The sequence below is a fragment of the Bos indicus x Bos taurus genome, chromosome 6 (assembly GCF_003369695.1).
Source record: "Bos indicus x Bos taurus breed Angus x Brahman F1 hybrid chromosome 6, Bos_hybrid_MaternalHap_v2.0, whole genome shotgun sequence".
In the NCBI taxonomy this organism is placed as follows: Eukaryota; Metazoa; Chordata; class Mammalia; order Artiodactyla; family Bovidae; genus Bos; species Bos indicus x Bos taurus.
In genome coordinates, this window is record NC_040081.1 from 73,157,903 (window position 1) to 73,174,599 (window position 16,697).

A 16,697-nucleotide genomic window follows, 5' to 3' on the forward strand; every position below is an offset into this window, starting at 1 on the left:
TCTAGCAAGTTAGATCTATATAAGTTTAGCTCAGTTCAGTTCAGTCGCTCAGTTGTGTCCGACTCTTTGTGACCCCATGAATCGCAGCACGCCAGGCCTCCCTGTCTATCATCAACTCCCAGAGTTTATTCAAACCCATGTCCATCGAGTTGGAGATGCCATCCAGCCATTTCATCCTCTGTTTTCCCCTTCTCTTCCTGCCCCCAATCCCTCCCAGCATCAGGGTCTTTTCCAATGAGTCAACTCTTCACACAGATCTGTATATACTGGCCTATATCCTGTAGAACAACATTATAAAACTCTATCCTTGGATTTTACTGCAGGCATCTGGGAAATGGTCCCATGTAGTAGATCTCCATACTTTTTAATGAAACAGCAATTAAGGATATCATATATAAATTTATCACATGTCTTATATGAGGATCCATGTCCTCGTATTTTTTTTTTTCAGAATTTAGGGTTAAAATTAACTTTGTCTACTGATATGTTTGTTTTTTTAATTGTAAAAAAATTTTTTTTGGCTGCACCATGCAGCATTTGGGATCTTAGTTCCCCAACCAGGGACTGAATCTATCTCCCCTGCAGGGGAAATTCAAAGTCTTAACCACTGGACCACCAGGCAAGTCCCAATGATAAACTTCTTTTTAGTAGTTAATGAAAAATTTGCAATTCATCATCATATACGTGTGTGTGTGTGTGTGTATGTGTGTCCTTTATCTTTATTTTTATTCTATGATTCCTTTCCTTTCCCTCTTTTTTCCCAATTACTGCCTGACTCATTTTTTTTTTCTGTGCTTTTGAAAATAGTTTTATTGCATTGATTACTTGCACTGTGGTTTGAATCAATTATTTTTCGATAAAGTTGGAGGCATAAATAAATAACACCTAATAAATAATAGACTTGTCTTTAAGCATCCATATTCTCTTTTACAAACATTCATTGCAGGAGTTAATTGGAAATGCAACTAAATATTACTCCAATTAATTAGTGTTCATTAAGTTCCCTTGGTGTACTTTATAGAACCCAGGAAGCTTCTGGTGTCTTCCCTAGCACAGCTTGAAGGTACTTTTGGGGACACAGCATTGAATTTTTCTTGTATTTTAATGAATGTCATGTATACAGATTAATTATTTTCATTCAACATTCCATATTGTTCCTTTTGCTTTGAAATTAAAATTGTAAATGCTTAAATAAATTAATTGAAAAGTTGTTTACCATCACTGTAACCCATATAATATGTTCATGTCCTTAGCTGAAATGCAATTTTCTAATGCTTGACACAGGTAAGACTGTTTAATGAATCACAGCTGAGTTCACTTTTAGCTTCTTTAAACTAGGGAAGAAAACAAAACTCTCTTCCATTGTTCACTTATATGAGTACAAAAAATATGGAAATGTCCAAGCTACTCATGATCTAGAAAACAACCCTAGACTTATTGGCACACCTGTTCACATTACCATTAGTGGAGAATATACTTCTCTGCTGCTGCTGCTGCTAAGTCGCTTCAGTCGTGTCCGACTCTGTGCGACCCCATAGACGGCAGCCCACCAGGCTCCCCCGTCCCCGGGATTCTCCAGGCAAGAACACTGGAGTGGGGTGCCATTTCCTTCTCCAATGCATGAAAGTGAAAAGTGAAAGGGAAGTCGCTCAGTCGTGTCCGACTCTTAGCAACCCCATGGACTACAGCCTACCAGGCTCCTCCATCCATGGGATTTTCCAGGCAAGATTACTGGAGTGGGGTGCCATTGCCTTCTCCGATATACTTCTCTAGAAATGTATATATCAATCTCATCTGATATTGGAGCAAAATTTTCCTACTGATAGAAAGCAGTATTTGAACATATAGACATGGTTAATCATGGGCAAAAACTTGACCCTTGGATTGTGCCAGTGACTCTTCTGTTTTTGGGGACTGGGCTCTCAAACAAGGTATCATCCCTAATTTTTTTAAAGGTATCATCCTTGAGTTGTGTTTCCTAGATAGTATTTAGGAAAATACTAAATATTTTATAAAAAATTAGTATTTAGTACTATCTACAAAATGCTTTTCCTACAATATGCACTGTGAGAATGGGGATTGGAAACTACTGATCAAATACATGGGGAAAATAAGATGTATCATGGCTACATTTTCTTAGAGAGTCATAGCTTCTATTAGTATCAAGGCTCCAAGAACTCTTGCAGAAAATAAATGTTAAATCTAGCATTTTCCTAAAAGAAGGATTTTCTTCTCAGAACAAGCCAAGCATTAATACCCTGAGAAATTCTTCTAGTTGCTATTGTTCCATGTTCACTTTGATTAGGAATGCTTTAGGAGTTTTTATTTCGACTCGGAGCTTATTCATGAACTCTTTATTTCTTACAAAAATCATGGCTCATTGAAAGGGCCTCAGAAGCTACTGTAGCTCAGTGGTTTTCAACCTGTGGCATTCATGATAACCACCTATGGAAGATCTGTTGAAACAAGGATTGCTGGCTTCATTCCTGGAGTTGGGTTCAATAGGTCTGAATTAGGAGGTTAAGTATTTGCATTCCAACAAGTTCCTGGGTGATTCTGGTGCCGCTGGCATGGGATGAGACTTGAAAACCTGTGATATAGGGGTGTGATGTGGTCTACCGTGTCTCCCTCCACTTCTAGTGTCTGAAACTTTCATAGACTATTTTACTCTCAATTTCCTCAAGTATCCTTAATTGTCTAGGACACATTACTTATCCCCAAACCATTAGGCTTGAATATGGGAACCAGGTGTTCACTCATTAATTCTGGAGTTATTTCTGGAAAGAGAAACAGCTTGTTTTCAATGACCTCTACTGCCTCTGGCTGCCTTTGTTTTTTAGCTGTCTATCCATCTGGATGTTCATTTATTTACTTTTTGAATAAATGCTTACTGAGTACATACTATATTTTGGGCACTCTTTTAGGTGCTGGGCATATAGTGGAAAGCAAAACATACACAGGTTCCTACTCTCATGAAAACTTACATAGAAGGGGAAAGAATTTAAGAGGGAGATAAGTGAAAACAAAGAAACAAAACACAGGACATAGTAATGCTAGAGAGAAGGTCTGTGAGGGACTAACCAATACTGTGGTTGGAAGATGCCTTTTCTGAGGAGGGAGCATCTGAAGCGAATCCTCAGTGGCCAGTTGTATTTTTGAGATTATTTTCCTTTGGATTTGGCCACCTACTGTGTGGATTATTAGTTCACTGTCAGCCTCACTCTTCTTTGGATTTGGATGCGGTGTGACTCCCTTCTCACAACTTTGCTGCTTTGCTTGTGGCTTTGGATAGAGGTTCTTCCAGCCCAGAGACCTATAATCCAGAAACATCATCACTCCTGGTCTTGCCTCCCTTATCAACTCCCCACTCTCCATCAGCTCTTTGACCCATCATTAAGAGTAAGATAATCTGCTGCTTCACCAACTCTGTTCTTGAACAGGTCCAGGAAAGGAATGCTATACATTTTGAAGCTTGCCTTTTCATCTCTGAAATGTTCTTTGTGCAAAATCTCTTCTTTAGCTGTGTTCGACTCTTTGTGACCCACAGGCTCTAGCCCGCCAGGCTCCTTTGTCCATGGGATTCTCCAGGCCAGAATACTGGAGTGGGTTGTCATTTCCTCCTCCAGGGGATCTTCCCCCATCCAGGGATCAAACCCACGTCTCTCAAGTCCCCTGCATTGGGCAGGTGGGTTCTTTACCACGAGCACCACCTGGGAAGCCTTGAAATAGTCTTAAAGGAAACTTTAAAAAATATAATGAGCCGAATTTAATTTCCCTGTCATTTCCCTTCCTAATTGTAGCCATTAGTGGTTATATGGATCTAATCTAACCTCTCTGCATGGCACAACTCTTTGGATAATTAACGATGGCCCCCATGTCCTCCACTTCTCCAGTGAGATTTTTTTTTCTTAGGCCGAACTTCCACATTGCCTTTGAATCAGTCATTCCTCACTGGATGTGGCTTTGAGTCTCTTCTCTTTCTTGCATTCTCTCCTTCGTGTGTCCTTTACTTTGTCTTTAACCTATCGTCCTGATGTGGTTTGAATAAGAGAGCAAAAGACTATTGCCTTTCTTGATCTAATTACTATTCATCTATGATGCAGCCTAAATGCACAGACACTTTTTATTTCTTTAATTTTGAATACGAATCTCATTTTTAAAACTCAAATTGAGTTTGACTAACCTCTTCTCCCCTAATTATGTTTTCCTGCACATTTGCTGCAGGGAAATCATGCCCCCTCCATCACTACACTTAACATAGCACTTACTTTATGTCAGGCACTTTTCTAATGCATTAACTTATTTAACTCTTAAACAACCTTATGAAATGGAAACTATAATTAACTCCATTTTATAGATAGTGAAAGCAAGTCACAGCGAGGTCAAATGACTTGCCAAAAGTTACACAGCTACTTACAAGTGATGGTACTAGAATTTGAACCCCAATATCCCTGCTCTAGTGTTTGTGCTCTGAAACACTGTCTTATGATGCTCTTAATCCTGTTGCAAGTATTATCCTTGTGAAATTTCATATTGTAAGATTTACTTCAATCTCTTCAGCCTATCAAGATTCTTTTGTGTCCTGGGTGTGCCATCCAGTGCATTCAATGTACCTAACGAGTTCATGTCTTTCATAAATACAAAAAATAAATACATTAAAGTAATCTATCTATCCATCAATCATTGATCTTTTTAGAAGTGATGTATCATCCATATTTATTCACAGGTTCCGAGAGCCGTCAGCTGATTAGAATTTTACTGTATCTCAAGTTAAATACATGCTGTCTGTGGCTTCTCTTCCTATCTTTATTTCACGTTCTAATGAAGAATTTTGACCCATGATGACTGGTAGAAGGTACTCTGGATCTCTTAAAAGGAAACAAAGATCATGTGTTGAGATGGTTATTAAAAGGCAAATTGTATGACTTCAAGTTTCCTTGCGGCGCCCTCCCCGAGCCGGGGCAGCAAGTGAGCATGTGTGTGCATGTGTGCTCATGTGGGCTTGCATGCGTGAGGCTGGAAGGTAGCCCGCTTGGGAGAAGGAAATGGCAACCCACTCCAGTATTCTTGCCTAGAGAATCCTGTGGACAGTGGAGCATGGTGGGCTGCCGTCTATGGGGTTGAACAGAGTAGGACACGATTGAAGCAACTTAGCATGCAGCATGCAAGTTTCCTTTAGGCAATGATCTTGGAAACAGAAGGTAAAACTTGTGTGTGTATAAGTAGCTTCAGTTGTGTCCGACTCTTTGTAACCCTATGGACTGTAGCTCGCCAGGCAAGAATACTGGAGTGGGTTACCATGTTCTTCTTCAGGGGATCTTCCTGACCCAGTGATCAAACCTGCATCTCTTAGGTCTCCTGCATTGGTAGGCAGGTTCTTTATCACTGGTGCCACCTGGTTAGTCCCCAGGTAAAGCTCTGCAGACAATTAAGGTTGGTAGAAGTCCTTTGATGATATGAAGGACATCACAAACTTCTTTACATTTTGGAAGAATTTGGCCAACAGTTGTGTAGAAGGTATCTGGAACAAATGATAGAGTCATACTGTGAATCCAAGGAGTTAGAAGAAAATGGAAAAGCTATTGCTGGTATAGGATGCTGGGATTGTAACTTCTGCCCTAAGGACTCTGTCATAATGGCCTCAAAAGGTGCTGGTCAAGTTAGAAAGAAATGCATGTACCGCACTGAAAGAGATATGACTATGCCTCATAATACGTAACATTGCATAGCATTTGGCCAAAAAAGGTGGTCAGTAACTGTCAGTTACTTTAACTGTCACCTGCGTCAAGTATTAATATGCCTCCCAATTTGGGATTTCCATAGGGAAAAAATGGCAGCTAGACAGTCTTTTAAACTATTATAGTGATAATAGGTGACAACAAGTATAGGAAAGATTATTTGTCCTGTTTATTATATCCGCTAGAGCAGGGCTTCTCAACACCAGCACTATTAACATTTGAAAGAAAGTGAAAGTGAAGTCGCTCAGTTGTGTCTGACTCTTTGTGACCCTGTGGACTGTAGCCTACCAGGCTTCTCCGTCTACGGGATTTTCCAGGCAAGAGTACAGAAATGGGTTGCCATTTCCTTCTCCAATTGACATTTGGAGCTGGACAATTCTTTGTTGTGGGAGGTTTCTCTGATATTGTAGGATGTTTAGTAGAATATCAGCCTGGCTTCTACTCACTAGATTCCATAAGCACCCTCTCATTTGTGATAACCCAAAGCGTGTCCAGACATTGTCCCCTGGGAGGTCAAAATTACTTCTGTTGAGAACCACAGGGCTAGAACATCAAACATAACAGACACTCAGATATTTACTGAAAGAGTAAAAAAATTCGATGAGTGAAATGTTTCCTGCTGTCCACATTGTTATTAATTCTTTCTTGTCTAGCACATTAATAATCAAGGGGCAGGGCTGTTAGATACTACTCCAAGCCAAGAGGAACATGCATTTGAGTTTGAATCCTACACAAGCCAGCAGAACTGTTCTTCCAATCCAGTGCACCCTTGGATTACTCACTTACAAAACTTTCTTCCTGAAAGGTGACTAAAATTCCACCATTTGCAATTCACTCTTTTACTCAGTTTTCCTTTCCCTGAAGAGTTTCGAAAACAAAACAAAAAACAAAACAAAAATCTTCCTGAGTACCCCAGGAGGATTTCCTTAATCATTGTTGTTAACAAGAGTGAGATCATTCATTTGATATTTTCTCCTACACAATTAGATGTCAACACTTGGGGGGGCCCTTGGACCTTTGGAAGTTTTAGACGTCACAATGGAAAGAGGAGAAAGTGAAGAAGGCAAATTTCCCCAGCCACTTGAAGTTTCAAGTTTCAAGACTGCTTAAAGTTTCAAGGCTGCTTGAAGTTTCCAAGCAGTCTCACCAGTGTGATTTGTTTATTAAATAAACATGCACAGTCTGTGGGACACAAAGAAAACATTAAATACCCCAATATTCATATCATGATACATAGAAACTTGTTTTCTTCTCTAATTACTAATCTCATGGTCATCATTTAATACTTAAATAGTAGTTAATTTGAAGACTGCATTTTCCATCTTGTATTTCCACAACTGTCAATCTCTGAAAAGCTAGTGCTAAAACCTCCAGATTTAATTGTCACAAGAATTATCAGCCAAGCCACAGTCTTTGAGCATAAGCTGCTAAGATACTTTCTTCAGAACAGACTTTGGTATCTGTTATTCAACTCCTCACTTAAATTGATTTTAGCTTATTATTCATTAAAATACATTTGTTAAAAAACATTTATACATGCCCTGAAATCTAAATCATGGATAATTTTGTGCAGTATTGACTGATTAAAATTATGAGTTTGAGTCTTCTACTTAGAGATTGTCATTCTTGTCTTTTAAGCAGAGTTACAGTAATCATACCTACATGAGAGAGGGTGTGCTTCTCTTAACCAATACAATTACCAAACACTATAGAGGGCAGTGGGGCTTCCCAGGTGGTGCTAATGGTAAAGAATCTGCCCGCCAGTGCACGAGACTTAAGAGGTGAGGGTTTGATCCCTGCATTGGTAAGATCCCCTGGAGGAGGGCATGCCAACTCACTCCAGTATTCTTGTCTGGAGAATCCCACGGACAGAGGAGCCTGGCAGGCTTCAGTCCATAGGGTCGCCAAGAGTCAGACATGACTCAGGTGACTTAACATGCATGCATACAGGAATATTTATCACAAGAAAAATTTCACATGACACAAATTGAGATATTTGCCATAGTAGATGGTTACTTTGAGGCCATCCCTGGGATAGTATATTCAATTCAATTCAGTATTCACTTATTACATCTCCATTGATACTGTGGAGAGAAAAGTCAAATTTACTTACTGGGCAAAAGAGTACATTTCCTTGCCAGATATTTAAATATTATGGGATTTTCCTTTGTATGTCCACTTACTCAGTCCTTGACAAAACAAAAGGGAATTATGATAGTGTTAAGAAAGATTTCACAATCAGAGTAATCTATACATCTATGGCCTCTTGAAAATATGGACCACATTAGTCTTTGCTGTCATATTTCTATGCTATGCTAAGTCACTTCAGTCGTGTCCGACTCTGTGCGACCCCAGAGACGGCAGCCCACCAGGCTCCCCCGTCCCTGGGATTCTCCAGGCAAGAACACTGGAGTGGGTTGCCATTTCCTTCTCCAATGCATGAAAGTGAAAAGTGAAAGTGAAGTTGCTCAGTCATGTCTGACTCTTAGAGACCCCATGGACTGCAGCCCACCAGGCTCCTCCATCCATGGGATTTTCCAGGCAAGAGTACTGGAGTGGGGTGCCATTGCCTTCTCTGATCATATTTCTAGGAATCTTTTATTTGTGTGATAGAACTTTCTAAATGAATGATCTAGAGCTCAAAATGTCCATGACTCCAGTAACTTCATTAACCATAACTGTTTCCTTTGACAACCTGGATTTGTTTCATGAGAAGAAAGGAAAACTTATTACTCCTTCATTATTTGTTTCTGGACTTCCGTTAGTGTCTATCGGTTTTTGTTCATTATTTATATCTCAAAGCAAGGCTATGAATTACCTACAAGAATCTGATGGATCATAGTTATGTTTATCTTGGGAGTCTCAGAATTTGCTTTGGCAAGGAGAACGTATCCTACAGCTTTCTGAGGAGGGGTAACACATTACAATGTTCAAAATTCTAACTACTGTGTTGTGGATTGCTATACACACATTTCTTCACTTACCTTACGTGTTCCATCTCCCTGCACTCTTGCTATCCCAGAGAAGACAGACTTTGCTGATAAAGCCAGACAAAGAACTTTTACAGCCCCATTTTCTTTTTGTTGGATAATTTTTATTTTCCTGGCAGAAAGAAAAAGTATTTTGAAAATGTGATAAGTGACATATGTATTAGAAAACATGGACTAGCTCTGCCTTGGAGATTTTTAAAATTCTTCAAGGTAAAGACTATTGTAATTTTAATATTATCTGATGCATCTAGATATTTACCAAATAGTAGATATAAATTCACAAAAGGAAGCATCCTTCATGATGGATAACAGAAGTGGTTCACAGAGTTCTATCACCTAGAGTGTGACTCCTATCATTGAGATTTCTAAAAGAAATTCTATCAGCCATGTTACTTCAAATTTCAGTGGATTTTCCTTACACACTCAGGGGACAAATAACTTCCCAGGCAGAGAGAAAAGAAGGCTCATGTTGTTGGCTTTGTTCCTCTCTTTTTACACTTTCTTTCAGTTTCTTCCCAGGTACATAAATATTATTAACTACTTCTTAAAGTCAAGAATTCAGGAGAAGGTATTTGGTTGAACATAATTGTATCTGGGGCATGTGCCTATCATTGGCTCCTGTCTGTTGAACCAGTGTGAGTTGAACCAGTGTGATCAATGTTTGCAGTCGGTAAGCTCCTCCCCCTTGGGAAATGACTCAATGGGAGATATCCATTTATGTTTCGAGGAACAGAAGGAAAACCCAGCACACTTACACTTTCTTGTCTGCAGAAACTCTTATACTGGTGTCATTTTACTTACAAGTCCCTATCTTCACTTTTAATAGGACGGAGAATAGTTAAAGCTATTTTCAGTTTGGCCAGAATTGTGTTTGGAAACACAACTGCTTGAGGACAGAGTGTGTGTACAACTTGGAATGTACACTTAGCAGGAGAGAAAAACAAACTAGATCTACAATGCAGTTAGAATAAACTCTCCAGCAAATGCAACCCAAGAGGAAGCATTTTTCCCATGAGTTTCATGACACATGTCAATGTGAAGCCCATACAATGGTTAAGATTGTTTTCTATATTTCCAGTAAATGAATGTCAAACCTGAAACCTTTTTTTATTGTAAAAATAGGCTCCGTGGTATTAAATAAATCATGTGTAGATTCTGACATTCATCCACGGCCTAAGAGCTTGTTTTCTGTACCTGAACCTTAGCTTTCATGTTATGTACATACATTTTCACAAGTACAAGCCAAGGTAAATATCATTTCATTGTAATGTTTTAAAATTCCTCAGCATAATGACTAGCTATGACATGAATAAGTATGCAGAAAGAAAGCCTTCAACAAACCTATTCTCACGCTTCATTTGCATTATTCCCAGAACACAAATAGTAAGATATTAAAACCCGCTAAGACTGTCAAATGAGATTCACTCACCTGACAGTTCTGTCACTTTAAATTGCTTTGTTGTTTATGCCAGGGTTGCAGTCTGAGCCCTGTTACTTGTTAATTGCTTAGTCAATGCAATTGTATCACAACAAATTTATTAGAATTTTTAGACAAGAACTGTCTCTTGCTTAGATATGAAATTACTATGATGGATTGAAGGTGATTATTATCATTAAATGTGACCAGCACAAAATAAAAATTCTGGTTTTGAATTCCTCTGCAGTAAAGACAATAAAGTTCTATTTGGAGCCTTCTGAAAAAGGAATTAAATGTCATGTGAGCAGCTGACCATCAAATCACATCAAATGAAATATTTATTGAGCAATTAAGAGGTGCAGAACACTTTAAATACTGGTTGTTAAAAACCAAAAACACTGAACTCACATATAACTTGTGAATATTTGTGTGTGTCTGTATGTCGGATTTGGTGAAAGTTTACTTGAGCTTTGGCACTGGACTGATGACACTGAAGGATTCTTCAGACCCTGGCAACCTTGTCCTTCATTTTGAATTCAACTTTTGCCATATACAAACCCTTTTACTGCTTTGTATTTATCTTATATTGTCTCCTTTCATTTAGAATAAAATCCCAGTAAAAGCATGCTTTTTCAGTAGCAAAGCTGGAGATCTTCCTGACCCAGGGATCAAACTTACGTGTCTTATATCTCCTGCATTGACAGGTGGGTTCTTTACCACTAGGGCCACCTGGGAAGCAGAAAGACCAGTAGTGTGTAGTGTTGGTTGCTCAGTCATGTCTGACTCTTTGCAACTTCATGGACTGTAGCCCACCAGGCTCCCCTGTCCATGGAATTCTCCAGGCAAGAATACTGTAGTGGGTTGCCATTCTCTTCTCTAAGAGATCTTCCCAAGCCAGGGATTGAACTCAGGTCTTCTGCATTGGCTTCCCTGGAGGGTCAGTTGATAAAGAAAGAGTTCTAGAGTCTAAAACTGAAGTTATACTTTGTACACATTCTTATCTTCTCCTGCATTCTCTCCAAACCTCTTCCTTTTCTTAAATTTTTATGATTCTTACAAACATTACTCATTAGATTATTGACCCAGACCCAAATCTCATCATCTTTCATTTCTCTCTCTCTCTTACCTATGAAGTTCATCACCAGATCTGTTTTATTCAACTGTGTTCATTGTTATTTAGTTCAGGTCTTTCCATCATCTCTTCTTCTCTGGATTACTTTCTTGATCTTCTTCAAACTTTACCTCCAACTTAGTTTCCATGTTGCAAAGCAAAAAGAAAGTTCATAGTACTGTTACAACTCCAGAATTTATTTCTGAATTACATGTGAGTGAAATTCGCTCAGTCATGTCCAACTTTTTGTGACCCCATGAACTATAGCCCACCAGGCTCCTGTGTCCCTGGAATTCTCCAGGCCAGAATACTGGAATGGGTAGCCATTTCCTTCTTCAAGGGATCTACTCAACCCAGAGATTGAACTCAGGTTTCCTGCATTGCAGGCAGATTCTTTACCATTTGAGCCACCAAAGAAGCCCATATTACATATCTCACTATATTACTCACCTTGCTTTAATTCACCATGGATTCCTACTAATGACAGGGTCAAATCAAAATTTATCTTAAAATATCAGGTTCATCTTCTATTGGTCCATTCCAGTCTTATTTTGCATTTTATTCTTTTCCCACCACCCTAATTTGTCCTATGTTATAAAAACATTAATCTATTTATGGTTTCTCGATGTAGTCATGGAATTTTATGGCATAACTTAAGTTCATGTTTTCTGTCTTCCTTCTTGTATGATTATCCAACTGTGGGTTCCTCTGGTAGTCCATGCTACTCTCATTTTCCTGAGCTATAGTTAATTGCTTCATCCATTTCACCTAGCAGATCTCTCAGCATTTATAGTAGCAGTTGATATTTTAAAGAACTTACTACATGCAGGTATGGTTCTGTGTGCCTCATTTGATCATATAACTAACTTATAAAGTTCAGGATAGTCTTCTGCTAAGGGACTGAGAAAATTGCAGCCCAGATAGGGTTAGTCATTGGCTCAGCATGAAGAACAGAGCTGGAAAACAGTGATATCAGGATTTGAACCAAACTGGTTTGCAACTGGAATCTGAAATCTTAACCCCTGTATTATGTGGTCACCCAGTGGAAATGGTTTTGTAGACATATACATCCTCTTCTGGACCATGAACTCTTTACTCTTTATTCAGGAACTGTTCTTTATATTTTTAATCCCTGAGCCTAGGATAGTGTTGAGATTAGAGTAGATATTTCAGTATACATGAGCTGAATAAATGGTTAGGAGATTGACATGGATTAACCCCCTACCTTTTGCATCACTGGAAAAACTCATTCAAATTTCTGGAAAATAATATTCTTCCTTATATGCAAAACTAGATAGAATTTTAATACTTATCAATATATTTCAGAGTGCTGATGTGAAACATATATAGAAGTACTTGAAAACATCAATAGTCATACAAATGAAAGAGAATAATGTACTTTTATAAGTAACAGTTTAATAAATTGAATAATATGTAAAATCTACTATGTGCAAGACTATTATTGTTGTCTCTTAAAGATATAATAAAATTAATATAATGTAGTTATTATCCAGAAGGTGCTTAGAATGAGGAAATTATCACTTAACAATTGTAAATGGCTTTTCTGATTACACAGTCTTAACAGAAGATTTGGATAACCTTAGTCAGAAGCATATTGAAAAATACATTCATTCATCCATTCATATATTGTTGTCTGTACTCACAATGTGATAGGCAGTCTCCTAGGCCCTGTAGATATAGAGGTGAAGAAGTTATACAAAGCCCTTGCTATGTGAAGAAGAAAGATAACAGACATGTAAACTCATACTACAGGAAAAAAAAGAAAGTAAAATGATAGAAAGTGATGGAGTAGGTGGGACAATTTCACTAAGGTTGTCTCTTCTTTGAGAAGATGGTTAATATTAACATTCTTAGGTAATCATCACTGGAATCTATATATAATACAATATCCCCTCAGCTTGATCATTGATCCAACAAGAATGTGGTACACATGGCCAGTGCTCTGCCAGTATCCCCTTAAATCCATTTCTGGGCATGTCAACTTCATTTAAAACGGCCACCATCTATACCTTTGGACTGCTTGAACACACTGTCAGTTCATACTACAGGCTAGAAGCACCTGGCCATTAATGTCACTTCAAGGCAGCCCTTAATCAATAACATGGATTGAGGGGGTATGCTCTATCTCTCTTGTCCCTTGATCAAGATAGTTCTGAGGCACGCATTTTACACCATTTCCCAGATGTAAAGCTGCAGTTTCCCACTATGTCAGCTTCCTCTACAATGTACTTCTTACTTGCATCAAGCAGTCAAGCAATCCCTAAGCAGCAGTGTGGTGGTGGCTGCTGCACTGGCTTGCCATGCTTCCATAGATTTGGCTGGTAAGGAGAAAATACAGTAAACCCAAATGAATTTAGAGAGTTTATTATGCACACAACAAAGGCAAGATCAACATGATGTCAGCTCCCCACAAGCTAGGGTGTCACAGGATGATTTAGAACTAGAAGGGTCAGATTACAGACCACATGAGCAGAGTGGCAGGGTCACTGAGGAACCACCTCTAAGTTACAGCCAAGCAGAGTCTACAGTTGTACCCCAAGAAAGAGCAAAGTACTGGTTTGGCCAAAAAGGATCATTTGGGTTTTTCTGTAAGAAGTTATGGAAGATGTTGGGATTTTGGTCCCATGTTTCACTAGAACCAGAGAGACAGATGAGAAAATGCTTCATAGCCCTCTATAAGGTATAGTCCCTCCAGGAAGATAGGGACATGGATGAAAGTGGTCTTGTGACATCTCACAAGACTTCTTATCTCATCATGTACCAGAGTGGATCATAGAATGTTCCAGTAAGACTCAGATCAAACTGAAGTTGAGCCTTGACTGTATGGCCTAGCTGGAAACACCCCAAGCATTCCACCACAGTTTGTTACTTCTCCCATGTAATGGTTAATTGCATGTGTCAGTTTGAGTGGGCTAAGGGAGGCTGGGATAGCTCTTAAGATTTTATTTCTGAGTGTGCCTGTGAGGGTGTTTCCAGGAGAGATTAACATTTGAATTGGTAGACTGAGTAAAATGGGTTGCCCTCCCCAGTGTAAGTGGGCATCATCTAATCTGTTAAGAGCTCGAAGAGAACAAAAAGATGGAAGAAGGGCAAATTAATTCTTTCTGTTTGAACAGAGACATCCGTCTTCTCCTACCCTCATGTCAATGACTTTCTACCTTGCTTTCCCTTTGGATACAGATGAAGACTATAAAATTGCCTGGTTGTAATTTAAAGTTGGCTCCTCAATGACATCATGACTGGCTACTTATATGACATCAGTGTTCCTGGTTTTCAGATTCTCGGGTTACGGGGTCTTCAGAATTGAACTGCGACCTATACCACTCACTCCCTTGGTTCTCAGGCCTTCAAACTTGGGCTGAATTCCACAACTGGCTTTCCTGCTTCTCCAGTTTGCAGATGGCAGACTGTGAGACATTTCAATCTCTATAATTCTGTGAGCCAATTCCTATAATAAATCCTTCAATCTCTTTCTCTATGTGTCTTCTCTTCTGTAGAGAACCCTGACTAATATATTTCTCCCTGCTGCCCTCTACAACTTCACATCACGTCTTTAACTCCTCTGCTTGCATTTCTGCACCTCCCAAATAACCTCACTGTGCTTAGTGCTTGTCTCGGATCAGGGGACCCAACCAAGACACAAAATTCCATCTACAACCACATCTAAGAGAGCCAAGTATGCAGAACTGTCAGAAGATTTTGTTACAGTACAGTTCTTAGCCAGAGCACAGAAGTCACGAGATTCATTTTGATTTCAGCTATAGAAAGCATATTTGTCTTAGAAAGAGTAAACAGTAAGAAAAATAACTCAATCTCACAAGATGTTTGTTTAGTGAAAGATGGAATCCTTTTTTCTTTTTTGAAAGAAGAGCATGACTTTTAAATGGAAACTTTTGGCATGAGGGTTTAAATATGAGTGGGTAAAGGGAGCTGGTGTCACTCTAAGAGAAAAATATAAAGCAAATATGTGCAAGTGCTATTGTAGACATTTACAAAAGAGCTGTGTGTGCAAGGTTGGAATAGAACTCTTAAAATAACTATGATAAGAACATATCTCTTTTAAAGCAGAAGATGTATATTTTTTTCTAGCCTTGCCAACACCCGCCATGCACAGGTGGGCTTTTGGCAGTAGGGAGTTCTTGCATATAAATATTATTATTCAGATCCAAATTTAAGCACACAGATTTTACACATCCTAAGAATTCCAGTATTTGAACCTATGTAGTTTTTTTGGTTTGTTTTTTAAATTTATTTTTTAACTTATTTTAATTGGAGGCTAATTACTTTACAATATTGTGGTTGTTTTTGCCATACATTCACATGAATCATCCACGGGTGTGCATGTGTTCCCCATCCTGACCCTCCCTCCCACCTCCCTCCCCATCCCATCCCTCAGGGTCATCCCAGTGCACCAGCCCTGAGCACCCTGTCTAGTGCATTGAACCTGGACTGGAGATCTATTTCATATATGATGATATACATGTTTCAATGCTATTCTCTCAAATCATCCCACCCTTGCTGTCTCCCAGAGTCCAAAAGGCTGTTCTTTACATCTGTGTCTCTTTTGCTGTCTTGCATATAGGGTCATTGTTACCTATGTAGTTTCGACTTGAAGGCACCTATTCTTTGCATTTCACTACTTCTTTTTAGTATCTGTCTATATCTAGAGCAATGCTGATAGGAATAATAGCTAATATCTTCTACACTTACTTTGTGCTAGCACAATTTCAAATGCTTTGTGTATACCAACTCCTTTAATTCTCATACCAACCTGTGAGACAAATCACTTTTCATTTTAGGAAAACTGGAGCATAGAAACTGCATTACCTGCCCAAGATCAAAGATCTAATAAGTTGTGAAGAGCGTATTTAAATCCACACAGTTTGACACAGTCTTTGATCTTAAACACTACCCTTGCATTTCACCAATTTCTTTTAAATGATATATTAATATTACAGTTTAAAAACTAATTTTGGTAGTTGTAGAAAGTCTTTCTCTAGGGTGATTATAGAAAAGCTTTAAATTTAAGAGTTATGTACAAAACTCAAAAGGCAAAATGATTTAAAGCAACTTTATTTAATATGTTAATATTTACAGGCAGAAATACTATTTGAGAATTGAACTAAAATGGTAGGACCTGACTTAGTGTTGACAATAAACTGTTGTGATGATTAAAAACAATGAAAGCTAATTTAAAAACACACCATTTTTCTGAAGATTAAAAAAGAATTAATAGAAATACAACTGTTCCTAAACTCAAAATGTGACTATTTATTTATTTTCCTTCACATAGATAGTAACTCAGTATTGAAACAATCACTCAGCTCAGTTGCTCAGTTGTTTCTGACTCTGGGATCCCATGGACTGCAACACACCAGACTTCCCTGTCCATCACCAACTCCCAGAGCTTGCTCAAACTC